At 45.3% G+C, this 27842-nt stretch overlaps 1 protein-coding gene across 9 annotated transcripts in view; it reads left to right on the top strand.

Annotated features, from left to right (window-relative positions):
• The window catches only part of sigmar (Tumor necrosis factor alpha-induced protein 8-like protein sigmar), a 220724-nt gene that overhangs the window by 84278 nt on the left and 108604 nt on the right, over positions 1-27842 (top strand). The window contains exon 2 of one of the 9 annotated variants that reach the window (XM_070103042.1): positions 8546-8574. The exons of 6 other annotated variants lie outside the window; for them this stretch is intronic. The gene's annotated coding sequence lies outside the window, so the exon portion shown is untranslated. Of the gene's footprint in view, positions 1-8545; positions 8575-27153; positions 27176-27842 lie in introns of those variants that run through there. 2 more of the 9 variants (XM_070103043.1, XM_070103044.1) reach the window with 2 other exon arrangements.

Here is a 27842-nt window from a genome sequence, read left to right as displayed (position 1 = left end):
AGGTTCATGGTAGCCAGGGAGTGGTTCATGGTAGCCAGGGAGAGGTTCATGGTAGCCAGGGAGAGGTTCATGGTAGCCAGGGAGAGGTTCATGGTAGCCAGGGAGAGGTTCATGGTAGCCAGGGAGAGGTTCATGGTAGCCAGGGAGAGGTTCATGGTAGCCAGGGAGAGGTTCATGGTAGTCAGGGAGAGGTTCATGGTAGCCAGGGAGTGGTTCATGGTAGCCAGGGAGAGGTTCATGGTAGCCAGGGAGTGGTTCATGGTAGCCAGGGAGAGGTTCATGGTAGCCAGGGAGAGGTTCATGGTAGCCAGGGAGAGGTTCATGGTAGCCAGGGAGAGGTTCATGGTAGCCAGGGAGAGGTTCATGGTAGCCCGGGAGTGGTTCATGGTAGCCAGGGAGAGGTTCATGGTAGCCAGGGAGAGGTTCATGGTAGCCAGGGAGAGGTTCATGGTAGGAGACAGGTAGGTAAGTTGTTCTGATTCAATACATTGAGTGGGAGACCCCAGTAGTGTCAGTCTGAGGTGGGAGACCCCAGTAGTGTCAGTCTGAGGTGGGAGACCCCAGTAGTGTCAGTCTGAGGTGGGAGACCCCAGTAGTGTCAGTCTGAGGTGGGAGACCCCAGTAGTGTCAGTCTGAGGTGGGAGACCCCAGTAGTGTCAGTCTGAGGTGGGAGACCCCAGTAGTGTCAGTCTGAGGTGGGAGACCCCAGTAGTGTCAGTCTGAGGTGGGAGACCCCAGTAGTGTCAGTCTGAGGTGGGAGACCCCAGTAGTGTCAGTCTGAGGTGGGAGACCCCAGTAGTGTCAGTCTGAGGTGGGAGACCCCAGTAGTGTCAGTCTGAGGTGGGAGACCCCAGTAGTGTCAGTCTGAGGTGGGAGACCCCAGTAGTGTCAGTCTGAGGTGGGAGACCCCAGTAGTGTCAGTCTGAGGTGGGAGACCCCAGTAGTGTCAGTCTGAGGTGGGAGACCCCAGTAGTGTCAGTCTGAGGTGGGAGACCCCAGTAGTGTCAGTCTGAGGTGGAAGACCCCAGTAGTGTCAGTCTGAGGTGGGAGACCCCAGTAGTGTCAGTCTGAGGTGGGAGACCCCAGTAGTGTCAGTCTGAGGTGGGAGACCCCAGTAGTGTCAGTCTGAGGTGGGAGACCCCAGTAGTGTCAGTCTGAGGTGGGAGACCCCAGTAGTGTCAGTCTGAGGTGGGAGACCCCAGTAGTGTCAGTCTGAGGTGGGAGACCCCAGTAGTGTCAGTCTGAGGTGGGAGACCCCAGTAGTGTCAGTCTGAGGTGGGAGACCCCAGTAGTGTCAGTCTGAGGTGGGAGACCCCAGTAGTGTCAGTCTGAGGTGGGAGACCCCAGCAGTGTCAGTCTGAGGTGGGAGACCCCAGCAGTGTCAGTCTGAGGTGGGAGACCCCAGCAGTGTCAGTCTGAGGTGGGAGACCCCAGCAGTGTCAGTCTGAGGTGGGAGACCCCAGCAGTGTCAGTCTGAGGTGGGAGACCCCAGCAGTGTCAGTCTGAGGTGGGAGACCCCAGTAGTGTCAGTCTGAGGTGGGAGACCCCAGCAGTGTCAGTCTGAGGTGGGAGACCCCAGCAGTGTCAGTCTGAGGTGGGAGACCCCAGCAGTGTCAGTCTGAGGTGGGAGACCCCAGCAGTGTCAGTCTGAGGTGGGAGACCCCAGCAGTGTCAGTCTGAGGTGGGAGACCCCAGCAGTGTCAGTCTGAGGTGGGAGACCCCAGCAGTGTCAGTCTGAGGTGGGAGACCCCAGCAGTGTCAGTCTGAGGTGGGAGACCCCAGTAGTGTCAGTCTGAGGTGGGAGACCCCAGTAGTGTCAGTCTGAGGTGGGAGACCCCAGTAGTGTCAGTCTGAGGTGGGAGACCCCAGTAGTGTCAGTCTGAGGTGGGAGACCCCAGTAGTGTCAGTCTGAGGTGGGAGACCCCAGTAGTGTCAGTATGAGGTGGGAGACCCCAGTAGTGTCAGTATGAGGTGGGAGACCCCAGTAGTGTCAGTCTGAGGTGGGAGACCCCAGTAGTGTCAGTCTGAGGTGGGAGACCCCAGTAGTGTCAGTCTGAGGTGGGAGACCCCAGTAGTGTCAGTCTGAGGTGGGAGACCCCAGCAGTGTCAGTCTGAGGTGGGAGACCCCAGCAGTGTCAGTCTGAGGTGGGAGACCCCAGCAGTGTCAGTCTGAGGTGGGAGACCCCAGCAGTGTCAGTCTGAGGTGGGAGTCCCCAGCAGTGTCAGTCTTATCAGCATTAGTAGTGATAGTAATATTAATTACAGTATTAGCACTATTTAATTTATAATACTATTAATGACAGTAATATTAGGTGAGAATATTTGTACACAGTAATTTCACTAGAACCCTTCACTGTACACTGTAATGGAGAAAGAGAGAGAGAGAGAGAGAGAGAGAGAGAGAGAGAGAGAGAGAGAGAGAGAGAGAGAGAGAGAGCAAGGTTGCCAGTACAGAGTGGGGATAGAGAGTACAGAGTAGCAGACACTAGCGCCCCTTGCTAGTACTCTGCAGTAAAACACTGTCAACATATATATGTTTTGTGTTGACTGACACAACTGATATACTTATCAGTTGTACTGCTGGAGCCCCGGAAGCACTCTGAGAATGAAAGCTGAGTGTACACTACTGATTCTGGCCAGATGGGTTCATCTTAGGTACGTCAAGGTAGAGGAAGGAAAGGGGAAGTACATGGGAATGGAAGGAGAATAATGAGAAGGGATGGAGAGAGAGAGAGAGAGAGAGAGAGTAGAATTAGACACGTGTGCAACATCTGGTTACCTTATTTGTAGACGTTTCGCCATCCAGTATATTATGTCCTTGTATTTATAAAGCCACTGGATGGCGAAACGTCTACAATAAAGATACCCAGATGTACACGTGTGTAAATCTTCATATTGTCGATATTGTCTACCATTCGTGTACAACGATAGAAAGAATGCTGAGGAATTAATATCTTGACTGACGGGTATCTCGGGGTATTTCTCTAATTAACCTGGTTGGGTACATTGATAACCGCGTACCCACGCATGAATGATGTAACATTCCTGCAGGTACCGGGGTTTCTAACGTATTTTGCCCGGTATACGAGGCACGAGAGTGGGCCAACACAGTACCGGCTTGTCCTGCTGGGTGGGCAGGGGGTGCAAGAAAACTGGTTCATGTATTTCTGGTTGCTATGTAGGTAACTAGGGGATCAGTCCCAGGACCTAGCTACGTGTAAGGCTGGCAGAATGGTACGATATTCCTACGGTACGGTCGATTTTTAATTAAAAAAATATGGTACGACATTCCGGTTTGGTATTTCAGAGAGCTACGCTAAACTAAGATTATTGTACCATGCAGAAATCGGTATGTAGATACGGATGATTTTTGCCAAAGTACGGTACGAAATTACGGTACGGCATTATTGAGAGGTACAAAAAATTATTAGACGTAGTAATACATACCGTACGGAATTCGTTACGATACGGTTGATTTTTATCATAGTACGGTACTAAATCACGGTACGGTATTTCTGACGGGTAAGAAGGAAGAAAGATGCGGTACCGTACCGTTCTGGCAGCCTTGGCTACGTGGCACCCAGGACTGAGGAGAGGAGCTGAGGGAGGGGCAGGAGGAGGAGGAGGGAGGGAGGGAGGGAGAGGGAAAGGGGAGGAGAGGGAATAAAGATGAAGCAAGGTAAGGTTGAGGAACAGGTGGTAAGCGACCACCCCACGAGATCCCGTTTTTTGTTGCCTCCCGGGAGCTGGAGGTGGGGTCATACCCTGGAATTTCGTGTAGAACGTGGAGAAATTCTTTTTCTTTATATTTTTGGCCTGAGAGTCGAGATTACCGAGCCCCAGTACTCACTGTGTTAACATACCAGGGACGTCAGTGGAAATATGTTACTTTGTCTAACTCTTTTGGGCTACTCTAGGTAATTTATACTATGCACGATATATACACCTGGATGGTGTTCCGGGGGTCAACGCCCCCGCTGCCCGGACCATGACCAGGACTCACTGTGGATCATGGTCTGATCAACCAGGCTGTTACTGATGGTCACACGTAGTCCAACGTACGAACTACAGCCGGGCTGACCAGGTACTGACTTTAGGTATCCGTCCAATTCCCTCTTGAAGGCAGCCAGGGCTCTATTGGTAAACCCCTTATGTATGCTGGAAGGCAGTTGAACAGTCTTTGGTCCCTGACACTTATTGTGCTCTCTGTGTATACTCACAGCTCACTTGCTTTACATTATAGAACTGTTACACAGCCTGCTGAGTCTTTTACCTTCATTGGGAGTGACTTGTGTGTAAGATTTGGGTCAGGTCCCTCTAGGATTTTCGTGGGACAGATCACGAATTCAGGGGATCAACATTTTTATCCATTCTGTAACAAGACATACAACCATCCGAATGTATTCTGTAACAAGACATACAACCATCCGAATGTATTCTGTAACAAGACATACAACCGTCCGAATGTATTCTGTAACAAGACATACAACCGTCCGAATGTATTCTGTAACAAGACATACAACCGTCCGAATGTATTCTGTAACAAGACATACAACCGTCCGAATGTATTCTGTAACAAGACATACAACCGTCCGAATGTATTCTGTAACAAGACATACAACCATCCGAATGTATTCTGTAACAAGACATACAACCATCCGAATGTATTCTGTAACAAGACATACAACCGTCCGAATGTATTCTGTAACAAGACATACAACCGTCCGAATGTATTCTGTAACAAGACATACAACCGTCCGAATGTATTCTGTAACAAGACGTACAACCATCCGAATGTATTCTGTAACAAGACATACAACCATCCGAATGTATTCTGTAACAAGACATACAACCATCCGAATGTATTCTGTAACAAGACATACAACCATCCGAATGTATTCTGTAACAGGACATACAACCATCCGAATGTATTCTGTAACAAGACATACAACCATCCGAATGTATTCTGTAACAAGACATACAACCATCCGAATGTATTCTACAACTTGGGTTGTTTCGACTGAACTTTTATCATTAATAAAGTTTTGATGTAATGCGGATAAATAATTTGTATATCTTACTGTGGATAAATTATGTAGGTTAGGTGAGGTCTTAGTCATATGATGATTTGCATCTGGAGATTTTGGGGATGTGACCGAGGCCTTCCTCTGGCTTACCAGTCCACCCCTGTAAAAAATTATATTTGTGATTATAGCCATTACATATGAGGTAGTGAATGGTTGTTAGGTAATTCATATACTTATGATCATTTTTTAAACAGAGGCACGTAGGTGTTAAGTAAGATTTATCTGTGTGAAGTAGTGAAGGTTATAACAGCTGGGATGGCCTCGTATCAACATGCTTCACGAGTACTTGCCTTAAGTGAGGCACTTGTCACATATCAGTGAGTCAGGTGTATAACAGGTTAGGTAACATTGGTCAGGAAACAGGACAAGTGTTTCTTGACGCGGGATTTAGTCGTATGATGACCCGGCCACTGGAGCTTTTGGTCATCTGACCGAGACCTTCCACTGGTTTATCAGCCCACCACTTCAAACACTTATAACCATCATCTGTATGTAATAATGTTGGTAGAATTACCGACAATATGTAAAGCAAAAGGACACAAGTGCAGCTAATGTGACATTTTATTGTGGCAACGTTTCGCTCTCCAGGAGCTTTGTCAAGCCGATACAAACAGTATATGGACACAGAGGGTATATAAAGGCTCAGAGTGAGGTGCAATACTAGTGGCAAGAAAAGAGCTCTTCAGATCATTAATTCTCCACGCACCAACACCACTCCCAACAAAGTTATAATTGTTAGGTAAGACACATAGTCTTAGGTATCTTTATTTCGAAACGTTTCGCCTACACCGTAGGCTTCTTCAGTCGAGTACAGAAAAGTTGATAGAAGCAGAAGATACTTGAAGACGATGTAATCTGCTTCTATCAACTTTTCTGTACTCGACTGAAGAAGCCTACTGTGTAGGCGAAACGTTTCGAAATAAAGATACCTAACTGTTGCATATGTGTCTTACCTAACAACCTGTCGGTATTTTATACCATTTTAATGTTCAAAGTTATAATTCTTCCCAACAGCAAGGTTGCACTCAACGTTTCTAAAGTACTTTCACAAGCTAACACCAGAGTCGCCATCGCTTCCAGCACTTCAATAAAGGATCTAACCAGGACAAAATCAAAGCACCACGAACCAGTCAATGCAGGAGTTTACACTATACCCTGTGGAGGCTGTGACAAGATTTACGTAGGTGAAACAGCAAGAAACCTCGACACCCGCCTCAATGAACACATTTACGCATGTAGGAACGATAACTTGAACAACGCCTGTGTACAACACCGAAATTCCACCAATCATCTCATGAAATTCAGAGACGCCCAATTAGTGATCAAAGAAACTAATTTCCGCAGACGCAAGTGCCTCGAATCAGCACTGATCGCTGTTTCGAATACAATTAAACAAAACAACGGCAGCTTCACCATCTCTGAAGTCTTAGCAAGAATCCTCCTGAAAACAGTAAACCCTGCCATCACATAGTCTCTCCTGTTATACTACACAAAGCACATTACAGAGAGTGAACACTGAAACAAGCTGCCTCTTTCCAGTCTATATTTGTCCAACCTATTTTTGTTACCCAAGTAATAGCTTTTATATCCTTTTACTCATGTACGAATTAATTGCTCTACCATATTGTATAACTACTACTACAACTTTTGTCACTACTACTACTACCATTAATATTGCACCTCACTCTGAGCCTTTGTATACACTGTATCGGCTTGATAAAGCTCCTGGAGAGCGAAACGTTGCCACAATAAAATGCCACATTAGTTGCACTTGTGTCCTTTTACTTTACATCATCTGTATGATGGTCGTTACATCCACACACAACGCTTTACTTTCGGTTCATTCAAGTTTAATAACGTTTATTTATCGTACTGGTATTGTAAACAAGTCTTGTATAATACAGCGCACGAGTGTGGATGTATATTATGCTTTGTATACTATACACCCAGATGTGTTGTAGATATTTATACAATGATATCGTTACATAGCGCCAGGAAATGTTAAGTTTAGTGTTGTATCTTGTGTTGTAGTATACAGTATGTTCAGAGACCCAGATAACAATGTCACACTCAATTTATTGGTTTATTCTAGATTAATTTCAATACTGTATGAATTATGTATTATAAGGTTTGTGTATTAAGAAATGTGTCTTGAGTACAATAGGTAAATAAAACCTTGCTTAACTATGTACTACATTATGTTCGAGAGTTTCGACCTTCGTATGTTAGACGTGATCAACGTCTCGGGACCAAAACTTTTTTAATACACAAATAACCCCCCCGACATATGACCGAAACGTCGTCTTAAGCTGCTTCTATGTGTGGGTTATTTGTGTATTGTTCCAGTCACGGTATTATGACTTTTAGTTCTTCGTTCTTTAATATATATGCCTTAGTGGTTACTCGTATTTTGCAAAGCAATTGTCAGAATCAATCACCAAAGTTTGCACCAGACTCTTGGATGTTGCAACCTCGTAATTATTTGTTCACTAAGAGAATATATTTGTTTATAATTATCGACGGTATTCCTGACATTATTACCAGACTAATTTGCGATTTAAAGTATTTGATTTATTAGGTTATGATAACTGTAGGTTAGCTCGACGCTGTTACCTGACGGTGGTGATGATGGTGGTAATAATGTTGCGGGGGGGGGGTTGAACATGTAACAGTCAAGGATCACAACAGTGTTATTATCACAGTCCCAAGGAGGATTATAGGTTGGTTAAGTCAAACCTTCCAAACAAGAGATGCCAATTCAGTTGTGATATTCTTGGAGTCACTGGTTGTCTCCAGGCTCGAGTATTGTTATATATTAACGGCTTCCCTCAAGGCTGGATTATTATTATAATCATGGGGAGCGGTAAACCCGTAGGATTATACAGCGCATGTGGGGGGGGAGGCATTTAGGCTCAATTCAAGGAACTGGAGCACAGATCCAATTCCCTAGATCAAGAGCCCCTCACCAGCGTCAAGGAACCTCCCTTGAGGGGCCTCAAGGCTGGAGAAACTACAGAACTGGGCAACTTGTAAGGAACCTTCACTCTCAGTATGAATTCAGTCACGTATCTAAATTACAGGGAACGTTTGACGTCCCTTGAGCTGTTACAACTTGCAACGAAGGCGAGAAAGATGGATCATAATCTAGCAGGAGAGCTGGTCTGGGACCGGCCCACGGGGACGTTGACCACACGGAAGTATTCTTCAGTATAATTAAACCCCATCGTTGACACTGCTGGCTTGTGTTGTGTTTAACCCATAACCTCGAAGGATGATGTTGATGATAATGATCATCTTCCTCCTCTTCCTCTTCCTACTCTTCGTCTTCATCTTACTACTACTACTACTACTACTACTACTACTACTACTACTACTACTACTGAGTATTAAAATCCGAATTTTTATATATTTTGACGAGTCTTGTGATAATTTCGATGATTAACTTTTGTTTCTTTCAGGTATCAACAAATGTGTCAACAGTGTACGTGTGAGTGTTTATCTTCTTATTATATTCTCTCCTCCTAACCTCCCTGCCCCCCCCCCTCCCTCCCTGCCCCCCCTCCCTGTGGTAACATCACAGTAAATATGTGTAAGATGTTACAATGTACCTGTTACTGGTTACAGGGATCATTGCGCCTACGGTACCTGTTACTGGTTACAGGGATCATTGCGCCTACGGTACCTGTTACTGGTTACAGGGATCATTGCACCTACGGTACCTGTTACTGGTTACAGGGATCATTGCGCCTACGGTACCTGTTACTGGTTACAGGGATCATTGCGCCTACGGTACCTGTTACTGGTTACAGGGATCATTGCGCCTACGGTACCTGTTACTGGTTACAGGGATCATTGCGCCTACGGTACCTGTTACTGGTTACAGGGATCATTGCGCCTACGGTACCTGTTACTGGTTACAGGGATCATTGCGCCTACGGTACCTGTTACTGGTTACAGGGATCATTGCGCCTACGGTACCTGTTACTGGTTACAGGGATCATTGCGCCTACGGTACCTGTTACTGGTTACAGGAATCATTGCGCCTACGGTACCTGTTACTGGTTACAGGGATCATTGCGCCTACGGTACCTGTTACTGGTTATAGGGATCATTGCGCCTACGGTACCTGTTACTGGTTACAGGGATCATTGCGCCTACGGTACCTGTTACTGGTTACAGGGATCATTGCGCCTACGGTACCTGTTACTGGTTACAGGGATCATTGCGCCTACGGTACCTGTTACTGGTTACAGGGATCATTGCGCCTACGGTACCTGTTACTGGTTACAGGGATCATTGCGCCTACGGTACCTGTTACTGGTTACAGGGATCATTGCGCCTACGGTACCTGTTACTGGTTACAGAGATCATTGCGCCTACGGTACCTGTTACTGGTTACAGAGATCATTGCGCCTACGGTACCTGTTACTGGTTACAGAGATCATTGCGCCTACGGTACCTGTTACTGGTTACAGGGATCATTGCGCCTACGGTACCTGTTACTGGTTACAGGGATCATTGCGCCTACGGTACCTGTTACTGGTTACAGGGATCATTGCGCCTACGGTACCTGTTACTGGTTACAGGGATCATTGCGCCTACGGTACCTGTTACTGGTTATAGGGATCATTGCGCCTACGGTACCTGTTACTGGTTACAGGGATCATTGCGCCTACGGTACCTGTTACTGGTTACAGGGATCATTGCGCCTACGGTACCTGTTACTGGTTACAGGGATCATTGCGCCTACGGTACCTGTTACTGGTTACAGGGATCATTGCGCCTACGGTACCTGTTACTGGTTACAGGGATCATTGCGCCTACGGTACCTGTTACTGGTTACAGGGATCATTGCGCCTACGGTACCTGTTACTGGTTACAGAGATCATTGCGCCTACGGTACCTGTTACTGGTTACAGGGATCATTGCGCCTACGGTACCTGTTACTGGTTACAGAGATCATTGCGCCTACGGTACCATGTCATTGTAGCCCTCACGAATTTTACAGAAACTACAAGACTGGTAAGAAGTGTCAGTTAATATAGACGGGTGTAAAGATTATTGTATACTGTAAGATTTAGTTGGCATATTACAGTGGATCGGTCCGATCCATGACCAGGTAGGACGGTGGATCAGGCCTTGATCAACCAGGTTGTTACTGCTGGACGCACGCAGTCCAACGTGTGAACCACATTCCGGCTGGTCAGGTACTGACTTCAGGTACATAACTATGTTTAACAACACCATTTATTGCAAAAGTACACTAGAGAAAAGATGGTCGTAGTACACAGGTGGGACTGCGTGCAGGTAGCACCAGTAGCCTGGTTGATCAAGCTCAACCAAGAGTCCTGTAGCATTTACTTTTTTTATATTAATTTTTAAACGGGTGGAGGAGTAAGCCATTGGAAGGCCTCTATCATATGACCAAAACCTGCAACTGCGGGTCATCATATGACTAAGACCCGGAATTGGCTTAAGCCCGTAGGAGACTTGGACCTGCCTCGCATGGGCCAGTAGGCCTGCTGCAGTGTTCCTTCGTTCTTATGTTCTTATGTAAACACTTGTCCTGTTTCCTGACCAATCTGTCGTCAGTAGAGGTAAGTGTTGTTGACAATGGTATGGTATAAAATACCGACAAATTGATGATTAAGACACATGTGCAACAGTTGGGTATCTTTATTGATGAAACGTTTCGTCTACACAGTAGACTTCTTCAGTCAAATACAAAAGCAGCAGCAGTAGTAGTGAAATAAAGATGTAATCAGTCCATCAACCTTGGAGAAAAAGTATTTGAGGTGATGAGCCCCTCAGCCTGGAGAAGAGTTCAGCTCCATGGTCTCGCACGATATGAAGCTGAAGCATAAGAATGGTGTCTTAAATACTGTCGAAGGTGAGATGGACGATCTCGAGGTCATCATACTACATCAGTCAGTGTGTCAGAAGTACTTGTAACCAAGTCTAACTCTGGCTTCTATAACATCAGTGTTGACATTGGAGGTTGCTCCGTAAACATGATTATCAAAATTTATTTTATATAGTTACAGATTTACTCAGTTTAACCTTATTCTTATGACGTTTATGCATCTCTCATCTAACATGTCTATTGCTCCACAAAGACATGCGAAGGCTGTATTCCAGAGAAAATCCAGTTAAAAGTGTTGAGTGTTGGTGTTGGTCTGGGTTGACTTGTGGAGCAGTGTGTTGTCTGCAGCGCTCAACGCCCTCCCATGGGTTTAAAACTTATCATGAATATGTTAATGTTGTAACCTTGAGGTTGGGACACCACTGGTGTTTATAGCAGAATATTTTCAGCTATACGTAGTCGTGGGTGCTGGTCTTCAGTACCTGTCACTTTAGTTCCTCTCATTCTTGTTATTCAACAAACAATATTTGTAAAAAATCACATGAAAAGTCTAGATAAATGATTCAGAGAACCGACAGGTTGATGAATTAAATACTTGTGGAACACTTGGGTATCTTTAGAAACGGTTCGCAACCCAGTGGCTTCCTCGGTCCAGTAGAGAAAAGAATGGTTGAAGATCAGGAGTCTTAGGTAATCAGTCCCTCAGCCTGGAGTCTATATAATCCCATAAGAACATACCACTACTACTACTTCCACTACTACTGCTTCCACTACCACTACTTCCACTACTACTACTACTACTACTTCCACTACTACTACTACTACTTCCACTACTACTACTACTACTACTACTTCCACTACTACTACTACTTCCACTACTACTACTACTACTACTACTACCACTACCACCACCACTACTACCACTACTAGTTTTACCTTGCTGCCGTCCCCGTCCTACTCTCCTATATATACTGGCTCTCTCTTCTCAGTGTGACTTGTAAATGATCCAACACGGACCGAAACGTCGTCATAAGCCTCTCTCCTGTGTGTGGGTTATTTATGTATTGTTGTTAGCGTTAGTGGTGATCATTGAGGAGGCCACACACGCGCGCGCGCGCGCGCACGCATACGAAGCACAGGAAATGCCCTCAATGACTGACAGGAAGAGATAACATGTTCATTGAAGAACACTAGTGAAGAGTCAAGCAAGGTTGTACCTGCTCCAAGCAAGGTTGTACCTGCTCCAAGCAAGGTTATACATGCTCCAAGCAAGGTTATACCTGCTCCAAGCAAGGTTGTACCTGCTCCAAGCAAGGTTATACCTGCTCCAAGCAAGGTTATACCTGCTCCAAGCAAGGTTGTACCTGCTCCAAGCAAGGTTGTACCTGCTCCAAGCAAGGTTGTACCTGCTCCAAGCAAGGTTATACATGCTCCAAGCAAGGTTATAAATGCTCCAAGCAAGGTTATACCTGCTCCAAGCAAGGTTATACCTGCTCCAAGCAAGGTTGTACCTGCTCCAAGCAAGGTTGTACCTGCTCCAAGCAAGGTTGTACCTGCTCCAAGCAAGGTTATACATGCTCCAAGCAAGGTTATACCTGCTCCAAGCAAGGTTATACCTGCTCCAAGCAAGGTTATACCTGCTCCAAGCAAGGTTATACCTGCTCCAAGCAAGGTTGTACCTGCTCCAAGCAAGGTTATACATGCTCCAAGCAAGGTTATACCTGCTCCAAGCAAGGTTATACCTGCTCCAAGCAAGGTTGTACCTGCTCCAAGCAAGGTTATACCTGCTCCAAGCAAGGTTATACCTGCTCCAAGCAAGGTTATACATGCTCCAAGCAAGGTTATACCTGCTCCAAGCAAGGTTATACCTGCTCCAAGCAAGGTTATACCTGCTCCAAGCAAGGTTATACCTGCTCCAAGCAAGGTTATACCTGCTCCAAGCAAGGTTGTACCTGCTCCAAGCAAGGTTATACCTGCTCCAAGCAAGGTTGTACCTGCTCCAAGCAAGGTTATACCTGCTCCAAGCAAGGTTATACCTGCTCCAAGCAAGGTTATACCTGCTCCAAGCAAGGTTATACATGCTCCAAGCAAGGTTATACCTGCTCCAAGCAAGGTTATACCTGCTCCAAGCAAGGTTATACCTGATCCAAGCAAGGTTATACCTGCTCCAAGCAAGGTTATACCTGCTCCAAGCAAGGCTATACCTGCTCCAAGCAAGGTTATACCTGCTCCAAGCAAGGCTATACCTGCTCCAAGCAAGGTTATACCTGCTCCAAGCAAGGTTATACCTGGTCCTGCTCAGACGACATCTACATTACCTTCTTCACTGCTACTGCAACTACTGCTACCACTAACCCATCCCTCGGGTATGACCTACTTCGATTGGGGAATCCCACCTACCAGTGACTATGCCCTCGTCTGCTACCCGTCCCTATCCACTAACGCCTATATAAGCGCCAGTCTCCTTGCCTGTGCTCCAGAATCTCTACAACCACGGTGCTCTCCACACCATCTCCAAGGCTGAGGGACTGATTACCTCATCTTTTGTATATAGTTCTTCTGTCTTCAAGTTATGTCCTAGAATCTGTATTCATAAAGCCACTGGATGGCTTTATCAATACAGATTGCCCAGATGTTGCACGTGTGTCTAATTTTCATCAAGGTTATGCCTGCTCCAAGCAAGGTTACACCTGCTCCAAGCAAGGTTATACCTGCTCCAAGCAAGGTTATACCTGCTCCAAGCCAGGTTATGCCTGCTCCAAGCCAGGTTATGCCTGCTCCAAGCAAGGTTATGCCTGTTCCAAGCAAGGTTATGCCTGTTCCAAGCAAGGTTATACCTGCTCCAAGCAAGGTTATACCTGCTCCAAGCAAGGTTATACCTGCTCCAAGCAAGGTTATACCTGCTCCAAGCAAGGTTATACCTGCTCCAAGCAAGGTTATACCTGCTCCAAGCAAGGTTATACCTGCTCCAAGCAAGGCTATACTTGCTCCAAGCAAGGCTATACCTGCTCCAAGCAAGGCTATACCTGCTCCAAGCAAGGTTATACCTGCTCCAAGCAAGGTTATACGTGCTCCTGCTCAGACGACATCTACATTACCCTCTTCACGGCTACTGCAACTACTACTACCACTAACCCATTCCTCGGGTATGACCTACTTCCACTGGGGAATCCCACCTACCAGTGACTATGCCCTCGTCTGCTACCCCTCCCTATCCACTGACGCATATATAAGCGCCAGTCTCCTTGCCTGTGCTCCAGAATCTCTACAACCACGGTGCTCTCCACACCATCTCCAAGGCTGAGGGACTGATTACCTCATCTTTTGTATATAGTTCTTCTGTCTTCAAGTTATGTCCTAGAATCTGTATTGATAAAGCCACTGGATGGCGAAACATCTACAGTAAAGATACCCAGATGTTGCCTGCTCCAAGCAAGGTCCTCTTCAAGGGGGGCTCCTTGGCGTGGTGAAGAGGGTCTTGGTCTGAGGAATTAGACCTGTCAGTCTTCTTCCTCAGACCGAACCTAATTACCCCCCAATCTCCCCTCCCCTATCCCATCCTCCCCTTTTTCCTTTCCTCCTCCTCCTCCCCACCCCTCCCTTTTGCCCTTCCTCTTTTTGGCCTTTGGGATTTCTCCCACAGGCGCGCTAGTTCCTAGGTAGGGGAAAGGATACCGGGGTCCATCCCATTCCGTTGAGGTTCTTGGCGGTGGCGTAGTTTGCCGTGGAATCTGGATCGCCTGGGGATGTCCCAATCCCTCTCCGGTATCCTGGAGTAGCTTTGGGTGTCTTTCGGGCGACGGGTGTATCTCTGGAAGCCACCTTTCGGATTCCAGGGGTGGTGGCCGAAGGAGGTATGCTTTGTGGCGGATATCTGGCCGCCCTCTCTTTTGTCCACCGAGGTAGCTAGGCAGATGTGAGGTTGCTATCCCAGATTGCTGGTTTACTGGCATGAAGGGTAGGGTATGGCACGGGTTCCATGCTGCATCTGCGCTACTAGCGGTGCTGAGGTCCTCTTGGGCGCGGAGGGAGATTTCCAGCCCTTTCATTCCTCCTGGGAACTATTCCTCCCCGCTCCCCCATTTTTTATTCTTTTTTTTTATTTTTATTTTATTTTCTTTCTTTTTTTTCTTAAAAACAAAAAGCAAAGGAGTAACCTAACCATGGAGAACCCAATCCATGAACCCACTACCCCTGGGCCCCTTCTTGATACCGCACCCCATTCTCTAACCCTACCTTGTTTTTAGACCACTCTTCGGACACTCCTGATGCCCCTGTACCTCTTGCTGGTGCTGTTTCCTCACCCGCTTCAGGCCAGGTACCGGGGCTTCAACTGACTCCTTCGATTTGTCTGAACTCTGCTCTCCTTTGACTATGCTTCTGGCTTCTCCCTCTACGGTACAACAATTTTCGAATCGCCCGCCCATTTCACGCCGGACCAACTCCGGTCCTACTCCTAAACGCCAACGTTGATCTCCTGATGATGCTCCTTCGTTACCTTCTCATTCTACTCAGAAAAGACCGACACGTCATGCACTCCCTCTCCACGCTCAGTTTCCAACCACACAATGGACTAAATTCTTTACTTTAAGACCGACTTCTTCTTCTGCCTACCTTTCTGACCATAGTATTGGCAAAGCACTCCTGCGTCATGTTGGTAGAGATATTTCATTTCATGCTCTCAAGAGCGGTATGCGCATCGTCACTGTCCAGAATGCTACCCAAGCTCATGATCTTTCTCTCCTTTCACATATAGATACTACTCCTATCACTATTGAAAAACATCTTTCTCTCAATTCTTGTAGTGGTACTGTCATTCTGCCCCATACCATAGTCCAACAGAATTTCCAGTCATGTGGCAATGACATTCTTGAACAGCTGGAACTCCAGGATCTCCCAATCCTCACAGTAGACACTTATGCCCTTCCTGCCTGTGGGCGGAGACGTTACCCTTGCAATGTAGCTCAATTAACTTTTGACAGCCGAGAACTCCTGTCCTCTGTATATGTCGCGGGACATCTACACCGCAACAGTGTAGAAATTGCTGGCGTTTTGGTCACCCAGCGAAATATTGCAGATCTATGGCCGAATGCCCAGTCTGTGGTGCTGACGACCATTCTAATACATCTTGCAGTCAACCTCCATCTTACCTTAATTGTAATGAAGCTCACCCTTCATACTCCCGCCGTTGCCAGGTCTACTTAAATGAACATGAAATCCGTTGCCTCAGAGGCAGAAGGTCTCCCTTATGCTATGGCAGTTACTCATCTCCGCCTCCAAGGGAGACTACCTCGTGTTTCTTATTGTGTTTCAAAACGTCCCCCCACTTCTGGGGTCCCATCTTCTACAGCCTCCTCTGTTGTTACCCCTCCCATAGCCACTCTGGAATCTAATCCTTTTGCTGTCCTTGGCTCTTGACGTCCCGACTACAACTCAGTCTGTTCTCACATCTTCGCGTCCTTCCTCACAAGCCCCAGTATCGACAAGACCTCGTACGACACCTAATACCAATCGCCCCTCTACTTCTCAGAAGTCCAAAAAATCCACATTGCTCAAATCTTCTTTGCCCCTTCCTTCCCTTCTTCCACCTCCACACTTTACCTTTCCAGTCTCTGGGCCTAGTTCTTCCCCTCTCTCTGGCTCTATTACAAGTGTGGAAATTCACCCTCCTCCTCGTACTATGCCTTCCACCCCCGTCCCCTCCCAAGTTTCTCCCTCTTCTGCCACCTCCCAGGTTTCTGCCTCTTCTGTCCCCCCCACACTTCATCTCCAGTCCCTTACACTCTTTCCTCCCCCTCTACTTTGGTACAGTCCATTACTGTCCCAATCTTTACTCACCCTCCCCCTTCTATCTCCAATGTGGTCTCCTGTACATCTTTGAATTCAGAAACACTTGAAGCCATTTCAGAATATATTGCAGAGACTAAACCTTCAATGGACACTGATTCCCTTCCTGTTCCTTCTCTTCCCTCTCCATCTTCACAACCCCATTCTTCACAACGCTCCGTTCCTTCGCTGCTTGAACGTCTTCCAATGCCACCACACGTTGACTTTTCTAACCCCTCTAGTCCGTAGGTGCCTTTCCCTACGGATTCCTGGTATTTTCTTCATCGCCAATCATGGCCTATTTACAGTGGAATATCCGCGGCCTCAGGGGTAATTGGGGTGAGCTTCAGATGTTGCTTTCCAGGTTTTCCCCTGTTGGTGCTTGCTTACAAGAACCAAAATTACACGCGGCTGTTTTCCAACCTATCTCAGGCTATAATTTATTGTATTCTTCGGATCCTTTCTCAGATGGGACCTTTAATGAAAGTGCCCTTCTTCTACACAATGATATTCCGTACTGTCAACTATTTGTCCATACCTCGCTGCATTACACTGCAGCCCGTATCCACTTGAATAAGTGGTTTACAATATGTTCTTTATATCTCTCTCCTCGAGCATTTTCTATCCCAGACTTTACCTTTCTTGTTTCATCCTTACCACCACCACTTCTGTTACTTGGTGATTTTAATGCCCACCATTTCCTCTGGGGGGGGTCTCATTGTGACTCACCATCCAGTTGGGGCTTTTCTCGCCTCTCACCCCCTCCATGGGGTACTCCCACCCATTTTGATCCTCGTACTCATACTCTTGCATCGATCTATCAGTCTGCTCTTGGCACTAGACTTCACCTGGTCTGTTCTACCGGACTTACATGACAGCGCTTCTCCGTCCTATTCACCACCTTTCCGTAGCCCTCGCTGGCAATTTGATCAGGCAAATTGGGATCTTTACTCGCAACTCACTGCTTTTAATGAGGTTCCTTTTTCATCCTCCATTGATGAGCTCCTACACCTCTTCTCGACGTCAGTTTATACCACAGCTTCTCATTCTATACCCCAAACCTCAGGCAGGCATTCTCAGAAGTGCGTGCCTTGGTGGTCTCCTGCTTGTGCTCGTGCAGTACGTTTGAAATGCGCTGCATGGGGCAGGTACCGGAACAATAGAACCACTGAGAGACTTCTTGATTTTAAGCAGAAGCGTGCAATCGCTCGCCGTGTCATCCGTGAAGCTAAACGCACTTGCTGGCGAGACTGTTTCCACCATCACCTCTGCTTCTTCTATGAGTGCAGTCTGGAAAAAAGTGAGGAAATTGAGTGGTAAATACTCTCCTGACCCGGCTCCTGTTCTACGGGTCGCTGGTGTTGATGTAGCAAACCCTCTCGACGTTGCCATTGAACTTGGCACACATCTGGTCCGTATTTCCCGGGGGCTCCATCTATGCCCCTCGCTCGTTTCTTTCTACAAAGTCTGCCAGAGAGTTAGTACCCTTGGACTTCTCTTCTCTCAGAGAAGAACAGTATAATGTGCCTTTTACACTTCAAGAACTGGAGGCAACGCTCTCAGCTTGCCGATCATCGGCAGCTGGGCCTGACGACATTCATATTCGTATGTTACAACATTTACATCGGTCAGCCCTTGTAGTCCTCTTACACCTCTTCAATCTTATTTGGGCACAAGGAGTTCTTCCCCAGCTGTGGAAATCTGCCATTGTTCTCCCTTTCCGCAAACCGGGTACTACAGGACATGATGCCTCCCACTATCGTCCCATCGCTCTTACTAGTGCAGTTTGCAAAGTGATGGAACGTCTCGTAAATCGACGTTTAATGTGGTATTTAGAGACACACAACAGTCTCTCCACTAGTCAGTATGGCTTTCATAAGGGCCGTTCTACCATAGACCTCTTACTATGCTTGGATACATATGTTCGTAATGCCTTTGCGAATAATCACTCGGTTATTGCCATATTTTTTGACCTTGAGAAGGCATATGACACAACTTGGAGGTATAATATTTTGGCCCAGGCCCACTCCTTAGGCCTCCGAGGCAATCTACCATCCTTCCTTAAGAACTTTTTAACTGACAGACATTTCCGTGTTCGAGTCAATAATGTTCTTTCCCCTGACTTCGTCCAAGCTGAAGGCGTCCCTCAGGGATGTGTTCTAAGCACAACACTTTTTCTCCTTGCTATAAATGATTTGACCTCTGTTCTTCTACCCAATATTTGGTCATCAATCTATGTTGATGACTTCGCTATTGCTTGTGCAGGCGCTGACTGTCATCTCATTGCAGTTTCTCTCCAGCATGCGGTCGACCGTGTTTCCACTTGGGCCACCACGCATGGGTTTAAATTTTCAAGTACCAAAACTCACCAAATTACTTTCACTAGACGCTCTGTCATCTCCGATCATCCTTTGTATCTCTATGGCTCCCGTATCCCCGAACGTGATAGTCAGGTTTCTAGGCCTTCTCTTTGACCGTAGGTTATCCTGGAAACCTCACATTACCTCTCTGAAGGCAACTTGTCACAGCCGGCTAAACCTTCTTAAAACCCTTGCTCATCTTTCCTGGGGAGCTGATCGTTGAACTCTGCTTCCCCTACATTCGGCCCTCGTTTTATCGAAACTCGATTATGGTGACCAGATTTATTCAGCGGCCTCTCCTGCTACTCTCTCTAGCCTTAACCCTATCCATCACCAAGGATTACGTTTGGGCCTTGGTGCTTTTCGCTCTTCCCCTGTTGAGAGCCTCATGCAGAAGCGAATGTTCCATCCTTGTCTGATCGCCGTGATGCCCATTGCCTTTGCTACTATGTACGCTCTCACGATCTCCACAATCCTTCCATTTATAGAATGGTCACCGATATTAGTAGACATTCTTTATTCGTTCGCCGCCCCTGTTTGCTCCATCCCTTTTCTCTTTGCCTGCATTCACTCTTGTCTTCCCTTCAGTTACCACCTTTATATGTTCATGTAGCATCTCACTTTTCCCTACCCCCCTGGGAAGTTCCAGCTGTTCGGGTCTGTTCTTTCTCACTCCTGTGCTCAAAAGCTCAACTGCCTACGGTGGCTTCCCGCTCTCTTTTTCTTGATCACTTCCACTCCCATTCTCATGCCATTGCTGTGTACACAGATGGCTCTAAGTCTTCAGACGGCGTCAGATTCGCAGCAGTGTTTCCGGACCGCGTCGTGCGGGGGCATTTACTATCTTCGGCTAGCATTTTTACTGCTGAATTGTGTGCCATTCTTGCAGCACTTATTCGTATCGCATCTATGCCTGTGTCATCCTTTGTGGTAATCTCAGACTCCCTTAGTGCTCTACAGGCTATACGAAAATTTGATACATCTCACCCCCTAGTTCTCCGTATCCAACTTTGGCTACGCCGTATCTCTACGAAGCATAAAGATATTTTTTGTTGGGTCCCTGGTCATGTCGACGTACAGGGCAATGAACAGGCAGACACTGCTGCACGGTCAGCAGTACATGACCTACCAATTTCCTATAAAGGTGTTCCATTTCTGGACTATTTTGCTGCAATAGCTACCCACCTTCATGCCCGTTGGCAACAACGTTGGTGAACTCTGCTTGGTAACAAACTTCATTCTATTAAACCGAGCATAGGTTACTGGCCGTCTTCTTGTCATCAGTGCCGAGGTTGGGAGACCACTCTCTCCCGTCTTCGCATTGGCCACTCTCGTCTTACGTATATCTCATGGAGAGGCACCCTGTACCTCTCTGTGAGCAGTGTCAAGTTCCTGTATCATTAGCCACATTCTGTTAGACTGCCCTCTCTATCAACGAGCACGCAGAATTTACCTCCAACGCCGTCTTCGTTCTACTACTCTCTCTTTACCTTCCCTTCTTGCTGATGGACCCTCCTTTAATCCTGACTCTCTCATTGACTTCTTGACAACGACTGATTTACTCCACAAACTCTGATGATGATACCTTACGCACTCCCCTCAGCTCTTTCTAGTTCAGTCTCTTGCTGCCCTTTACCCTTTCACCATCCACTACCCCGCTGTTATCCGTAACCTATTACTCATCCACCTCCCTTTTGCCACCTGATGCCCTCGCTTCCTTCCTGCCCTGCAGCGCTGTATAGCCCTTGTGGCTTAGCTCTTCTTTTTGATTATAATAATAATCCAAGCAAGGTTATCCCTGCTCCAAGCAAGGTTATCCCTGCTCCAAGCAAGGTTATACCTGCTCCAAGCAAGGTTATACCTGCTCCAAGCAAGGTTATACCTGCTCCAAGCAAGGTTATACCTGCTCCAAGCAAGGTTATACCTGCTCCAAGCAAGGTTATACCTGCTCCAAGCAAGGTTCTACCTGCTAGGTTATACCTGCTCCAAGCAATATACCTGCTCCAAGCAAGGTTATCCCTGCTCCAAGCAAGGTTATACCTGCTCCAAGCAAGGTTATACCTGCTCCAAGCAAGGTTATACCTGCTCCAAGCAAGGTTATACCTGCTCCAAGCAAGGTTATACCTGCTCCAAGCAAGGTTATACCTGCTCCAAGCAAGGTTATACCTGCTCCAAGCAAGGTTATATCTGCTCCAGGCAAGGTTATACCTGCTCCAAGCAAGGTTTTGCTTGCTCCAACCAAGGTATTACTTGTACCGTCAATGAACGGTTTACATGCACCATCAATATGGGTCTTCGTGTCCCCTGACTCTGGTCTTTGTTGGAAGTGTGAAGGGACCAAGACTCTTCGGGATCTTCCCTCTCTCACGCTAGTGGACCACCAACACACATCTTCCGTCTCTCACGCTAGTGGACCACCAACACACATCTTCCGTCTCTCACGCTAGTGGACCACCAACACACATCTTCCGTCTCTCACGCTAGTGGACCACCAACACACATCACTGTCTTAAAGAGACGGACAATGATAAGCACTTCAGGTGTGCTCGTGATCAGTCTGGCTGTGCTGTCTACCATCGTCTGTGCGCGACTGGCACCACCAGCTTAGGATCCGTGGACACAAGTACACCTACAGCTGTGACGAACATAGTAAAGAATGTGTCTAACACAGGAGGTTTTGAGTTGTAGGAACTTGAGCATTCAGGAGGGGTGAGAACATGTTAAGTCGGAGTAATAGGAGATTACGATTTGTCATGCAGTTGGAGTGAGAGCTTGGTTGATCAGCCTATCATAAGAATACTTATTAATGATTCTGGTATCGGTCACGCAGCCTGGTCACAGACCAGTCATCTTAAATTGTAATGGAAATCTTACGAGAATAAGAACTTTAGAAGTACCTGAGAAAGCAACGTTTATTGGGGTTGTCAGTACAAGTTCTCAAGATTTACCTGTCGTCTTTATTGTTTACGAGACTCGGCGAAAATTCTGGCAGTCCTGCTAGAGTGCAAAACTTTTAACAGGCTTCCGTTTCACACTGGTATGGTGACATGACAGTACCTCCCGGGATAAGCCAAAATAGCAAGTTTTACCTATTCGGCACATTATATAATGTCGTGCCGAATATGTAAAACTGGTCATTTAGCAAGAACTCATTTAAAATTAAGTCCTTTCTAAAATTTTCTCTTATTCGTTTAAATATATATTTTTTTCATTAATGTTGATGTATAAATTTATAATTTCGCACCAAAAGGAACTTAGAAAACTTACCTAACCTTATTATAACAAGCGGAATTTATTTTAGCCCTACCCAACTAAATATATTTTAGATTTGTTTACAATAATTTAATACTAAACAAACACAGTGAAATATATTTTTTTCGTTAGGTTCAGAATGATTTTTGGCGAAATTATTGCATACACAAATTTTCACTTGTCCTATATGGCAAGATGAACGTTGCTATTTAAGCCAAGATCGCAAGTTCTGCCTATTCGGCACGACATATATATATATATATATATATATATGCAAAACAACCACCGTGAAAGAGTAGTGAAATTCCAAGCGCTTTTTTTGTTGTGGGATGTGACTGTGAGGTGTGGTCTAGACCCTTTATATGCCTTCCTTTGATGTATTACTTTCATAGTTTCTTGACAATGTGAGTACTCACGAAAGCGCTTGAAATTTCGCTACTCTTTCACAGTGGTTGTTTTGCATATTTTAAAATCACCTGTTTACTGTGATCTTTTTGCATAATATATATATATATATATATATATATATATATATATATATATATATATATATATATATAAATTATTTATACATATATAATTATTTATACACATAGATTTGGAGTCATACCGACTTAGAGTCCTGGAGGTGGGGAGTCCAGTGCTTGCAACACTGAAGGAGGGTTGAAGTTATGTTGCAGTTTTTTACTTGCTTCTGGCAAGACAGTGATGGTGAAAGTGTTTCTTCGCCTTAACGGGTCACTCTGCCTAGGTGGGAAACTGACGATGTGTTAAAACAAAACTGATCAGTTTTCATTTTTTTCTCTGATGTTGAGTATGGTAGTCGAGCACCATGATGGTTCTGTCTTGGTGACATCGTACACGTTGTGGTTCTGTTTCTCAAAAACTGTACTTATTGGAGCAAAACTAAATTCAGATTTGAACTGAGCATCTCCAAATTAGAGACCCAGGTTTTTAAACCTAAACTGAAACCCGTGTTGGTAAGTTTAATCACTCTTGGATTTTTTTTTTAAATTATCCCAAATTATCCCGTGCCTGAAATTTTGCTGTGTGTTCAGTGGTATTCTCTTGCCTTCTCAGATTTCCATTAACTTGTTCTTGCCGATATTAAATATCAGTGTCCACTTGTAGGATCACTACTGGTTGAAGACGACGACATACTTCTGATGATTAAGCCCAGGGGCTTGTTAACCCAGGAAAGCCAGTATGTGTCAACTATTTCCATTGTTTTTAAACGATGACAGTTATTTTAGCTTAGTGCAATAACATATGTTTGTGTTTGTTATTGTGGTTTTATTTATGATGGAACAGTCTCATACAGTGGAATTATTAAACATCTGCAATAAATTCGCTTTAAGGCAGCAGATAGCTGAATCCAACCAAATGGGGACGCACCTTGAACATTGTTGATATGTCCGGGAGGTAACAGTGTTGGACTCCAGTCTCAGACCACAACATAGAAGTGCAGACCTGCGCGCGCAGTGGTCTGAGACAGAGAAACGTGATCCATTGTGAGGGTGAACTCAATTCAGTTTCAACAAGAAGAGCATAAATTGGGCCAAATAAATCGTGTATTTAACAAGATATTCTGAGATATGATCTCCGTAGATCTGAACCAGTTCTTCAGACATGAGCACACTGGTGCTTGAAGTATGTTCCAGACACCAACTTCAGCGGTAAAGATGATGAAAACTCGAGAGAGAGAGACGCTCCCTCTACATGCGAAGACGACGGATAACATATCTCAAAGGCAACAACTGACTTTCTGAAGCACGAAAGGAAATTCTGGTTAGAAAAATGAAGAACATAGAGCACAACCTGCGTCATGTAGAGTCTAGGAGAGACAGAAGGAGCAAAGAGCCATAAATGAGATTAGAAAACCCAAACACTTCTGTGTAGAATCCAGAGTGAAAACCTCATCTAGCCTAAAACCTTTACTTAAAGGAGACGGAACATACTCTGATGACAAGGAAATGAGTGAAATGCTGCAGTCAGAGTGCGACTCTGTATACTGTGAACCACTCGTCAGTCTACGGATCAAAATTTTCATGAACAGGACTCAAACACCTCTGACGTCTCCAAAAATTTCTGATGTGGTCCTCTCCTCAGTTGACTTAGATGCTATCGACAGCATGCGCGTGTATTCTGCTCCAGACCAAGACTTGTGGAACTCTATATACATCAAAAATTGCAAGAAACCACTATCTCCGGCTTTTAGTATTCTACGAGGAAGCCTGGACACTGGTGTCATCCTACAGTCATTGAAAACCACTGATATTGCCCTACTTCACAAAGGAGTCTGTAAAGCAGTTACGAGAAACTACACCAGTAGGTGCTAAATTCAAACATCAAAATCTTTGAACAATTGGAATCGCAACAGTTGCACAGTCCAGGGCAGCACGAGTTAACAACAGGTCACTCCTACCTTTCACAATTTCTAGACCATTATGACATGGTCTTGGAAGCACTGGAAGACAAGTTGAATAATGCTGATGTAGTGTACACTGATTTCGCGAAAACGCCTTAAAAAAAGTGCGACCACATGTTGATAGTGCACAAAATGCCTGCTAAAGGAATAACTGGAAACGTGGGTAGATGGATATCTAGCTTCCTAACAAATTAGAACCCAGAGAGTAGTGAACAGAGTGAAGTCGGAAGTTACCACAGTGAAAAGCTCTGTTCCTCAAGGTACAGTACACTCCCCACTTCTGTTTCTCATTTTTATATCTTACATAGATAACGACATAAATCTGTAATATCCTTTGCTGATGACACCAGAATGTATAGAAGAGTGGCGTCCTTCGAAGATGCAGAGAATCTTCAAGAGGATATAAATCAAGCAAGCCTTTCAGTGGGCCAAAAAACAGTTTAATGCTCAATGAGGACAAATTTCAGTTTCTCCCATTATAGAAAAATAAATGAATACTGAAATGGTGTACAGGACGAAGTCAAATAATTCAGTAGATTAAAAGTTCCATGTGCGAAACTTGGGAGTATAATTATGTCAGAAGATCTCGCATTCCAGCATCACAACAGTGCCACTGTTTCTACTTCAAGGCTAATGATAGGCTGGGTAACCAGAACTTTCAAGACGAGATGTTGAACAAATGATAATCAAGTCATTTGTTCTTTCCAGGCTGGAATACTGCTGTATAATGGCCCCTGCAAGCCAGACGAAATTGCTGAGGTAAAAAAATATACAGAGAACATTCACTGCCCGTATATATTCAAACATCTGAACTACTTGCAATGTTTGAAGTCCCTTCAGCTGTTTTCCTTTTAATATAGGTGAGAAAGGTACATAATTTACACCTGGAAAATCCTGGAGGGATTTCAAACCTGCACAATGAAATCACTTGGTATGAAAAAGAGACTTGGCAGATGGTGTTAGTTCCTGCAGTTAAAAGCAGAGGCACGATAAACACACTGAGAGAAAACTCGAGTTGTAGAGGTCCCCGACTTTTGAACAACCTTCATCCGTGCATAAAGAGACTTAACGATAAACCTCTGACAATCTTCGAAAAGGAAACTATTCAAGTTCCTTAAATCAGTTCCTGACCAGCCAGACTTTGGTTCGTACGCTGGACTGCGTGTGGCCAGCAGTAAGAGCCTGGATGGCAAGGTTTGACCCACCAAAAGGCCTGGTCTGGAACTGGGCAGCAGGAGGTACTGCCTCCATACAACATCGTTCAGGTGTTCCTCCAGTGCTGTCACCCTCTACTAATTCACTGTTTTCCCATGAATGGAGAAATGATGTGTTGGAGTGTTTTAAACAGTGTGAAGCTGCGCTCTCCTCCTCTCTTTCTTGTTTTATCTGCCGTAAGTAAAATAAAACTCCTGAGGATGTACTTGTATCTCTGAAGCTACGTTAATTCTCTGCAATGAAAGTCTTCATTCTTGATGCTTAGTCACTCTTCCTGATGATCTTATGGATGAGTTGACAGTGTGCATGTCAGTGACACTGGCCTCGTAATTTAGCATCCCGTCTTCATGTTTATGTATATGATGTTTTTTCAGCTGTTTGGTAAATGCTCCGTCTGATTTTATATATCACACACTGCTTCCACTCCTCGTCTCACCATCCTTAGTGATGCCTTTTCTGCTTCCATGGTCTCTTTTTTTTTTACACAGGGTTTGACAAGGTTAAGGATCCCTAGCTTTATTGACAAGCTATTTACAGGTTAAGGATTCCTAACTTTATTGGCAAGCTAAGAGCTGTTACCTACATCAGCTCATTTGAAAGCATTTTTATTGTTATGAGACATACAAGTAGGGAACAGGATGAAATTGGAGCCATCTGTGGGCCAGCATTTTCATTTGATCAACTGACTTTATCTCGTTGTAATAATGTTGGTAGAATTACCGACAATATGCACTTGTGTCCTTTTACTTGACTTTATCTCGCTGACATCATTATGCTGTACGAATGTGTTCCATACTCGAGTCATCCTGGGTATATATGATCTCAGATGGAGTGATGTTCTGGAGAAGGGTACAGCCAGAGTGAAGTCGCTGCTTTCTGCCCGTCTTGTGGCATAAAAGCTTGTTTCACGCTGTCCTCGAAGTGGATCCAAGTGTGGTACTTAGACGTGTCCAGATATGTACTTCCAGTATTTCTCAGTTATGTCTCTCACAATCAGTGACGTCAGGTTGGGGGACCGGGAAGTAGAGTACACATACTGATATAATGATCTATCAGGCAACTTGAGATTACTTATCAAATCTTTAAATTCGTGTGGTGGGGCTCATAACACGCACACCTTGGCAGTGGACGAGGAGTAACCATGGTACGTGGATAAGTATATCAGTAGAAATGTTTTCAAGGTTGTAGTATTCTTCTATTAAGCTCTGTGCCCGCATTCTCCTGGTTATTATATGGGTTGATTCATAGCTTCTGGCCCCATTTCTTTTTCTGTTAGTATCTGTGACCTGGTCTATAGCCTGATCTTTCTTAACTACTGGTAAAGGTATAAAGTCATCCACAAACTATTCTAACGGGTGACCGCGTGGAAGAAGATATATTGAGAGACAAATAGTCATCCCACCATTTTTGGTGTCATTTTAATAGTTTTACTTGCCGGAAAAATACACACAAATGCAGTATGTATAATGCGATCGTTTACAAACAGATCATCTGTTGTGACTTGATGAAGGCCATTGTGTGGGCGAGACGTAGTCAATAAATAGTCACATTATACTGCATTTGTGTCTATTTTTTCCATCGTGTCGGTATTTTACATATTTATCTTGTCTTGTGCGGAAGATGTGTGACCTGTGACCTGTGGTTGTGCAGGAAGTAGCTACTTCCAGCTATCATCGTCTCAGCGACCCGGTCTGTGACCACACCTCAGATGGAAAGGAAAAGTTAAAGGAATAAAAGTTGTTAAGAACTACTCAGGAAGGTAAATGTGCATGTATATTGAAGGTAAAGAAATGATTACAGGATGAACGTGT

The sequence above is a fragment of the Cherax quadricarinatus genome, chromosome 84 (genome assembly GCF_038502225.1).
Source record: "Cherax quadricarinatus isolate ZL_2023a chromosome 84, ASM3850222v1, whole genome shotgun sequence".
Lineage (NCBI taxonomy): Eukaryota > Metazoa > Arthropoda > Malacostraca > Decapoda > Parastacidae > Cherax > Cherax quadricarinatus.
This window is presented reverse-complemented; position numbering and strand designations above follow the sequence as displayed.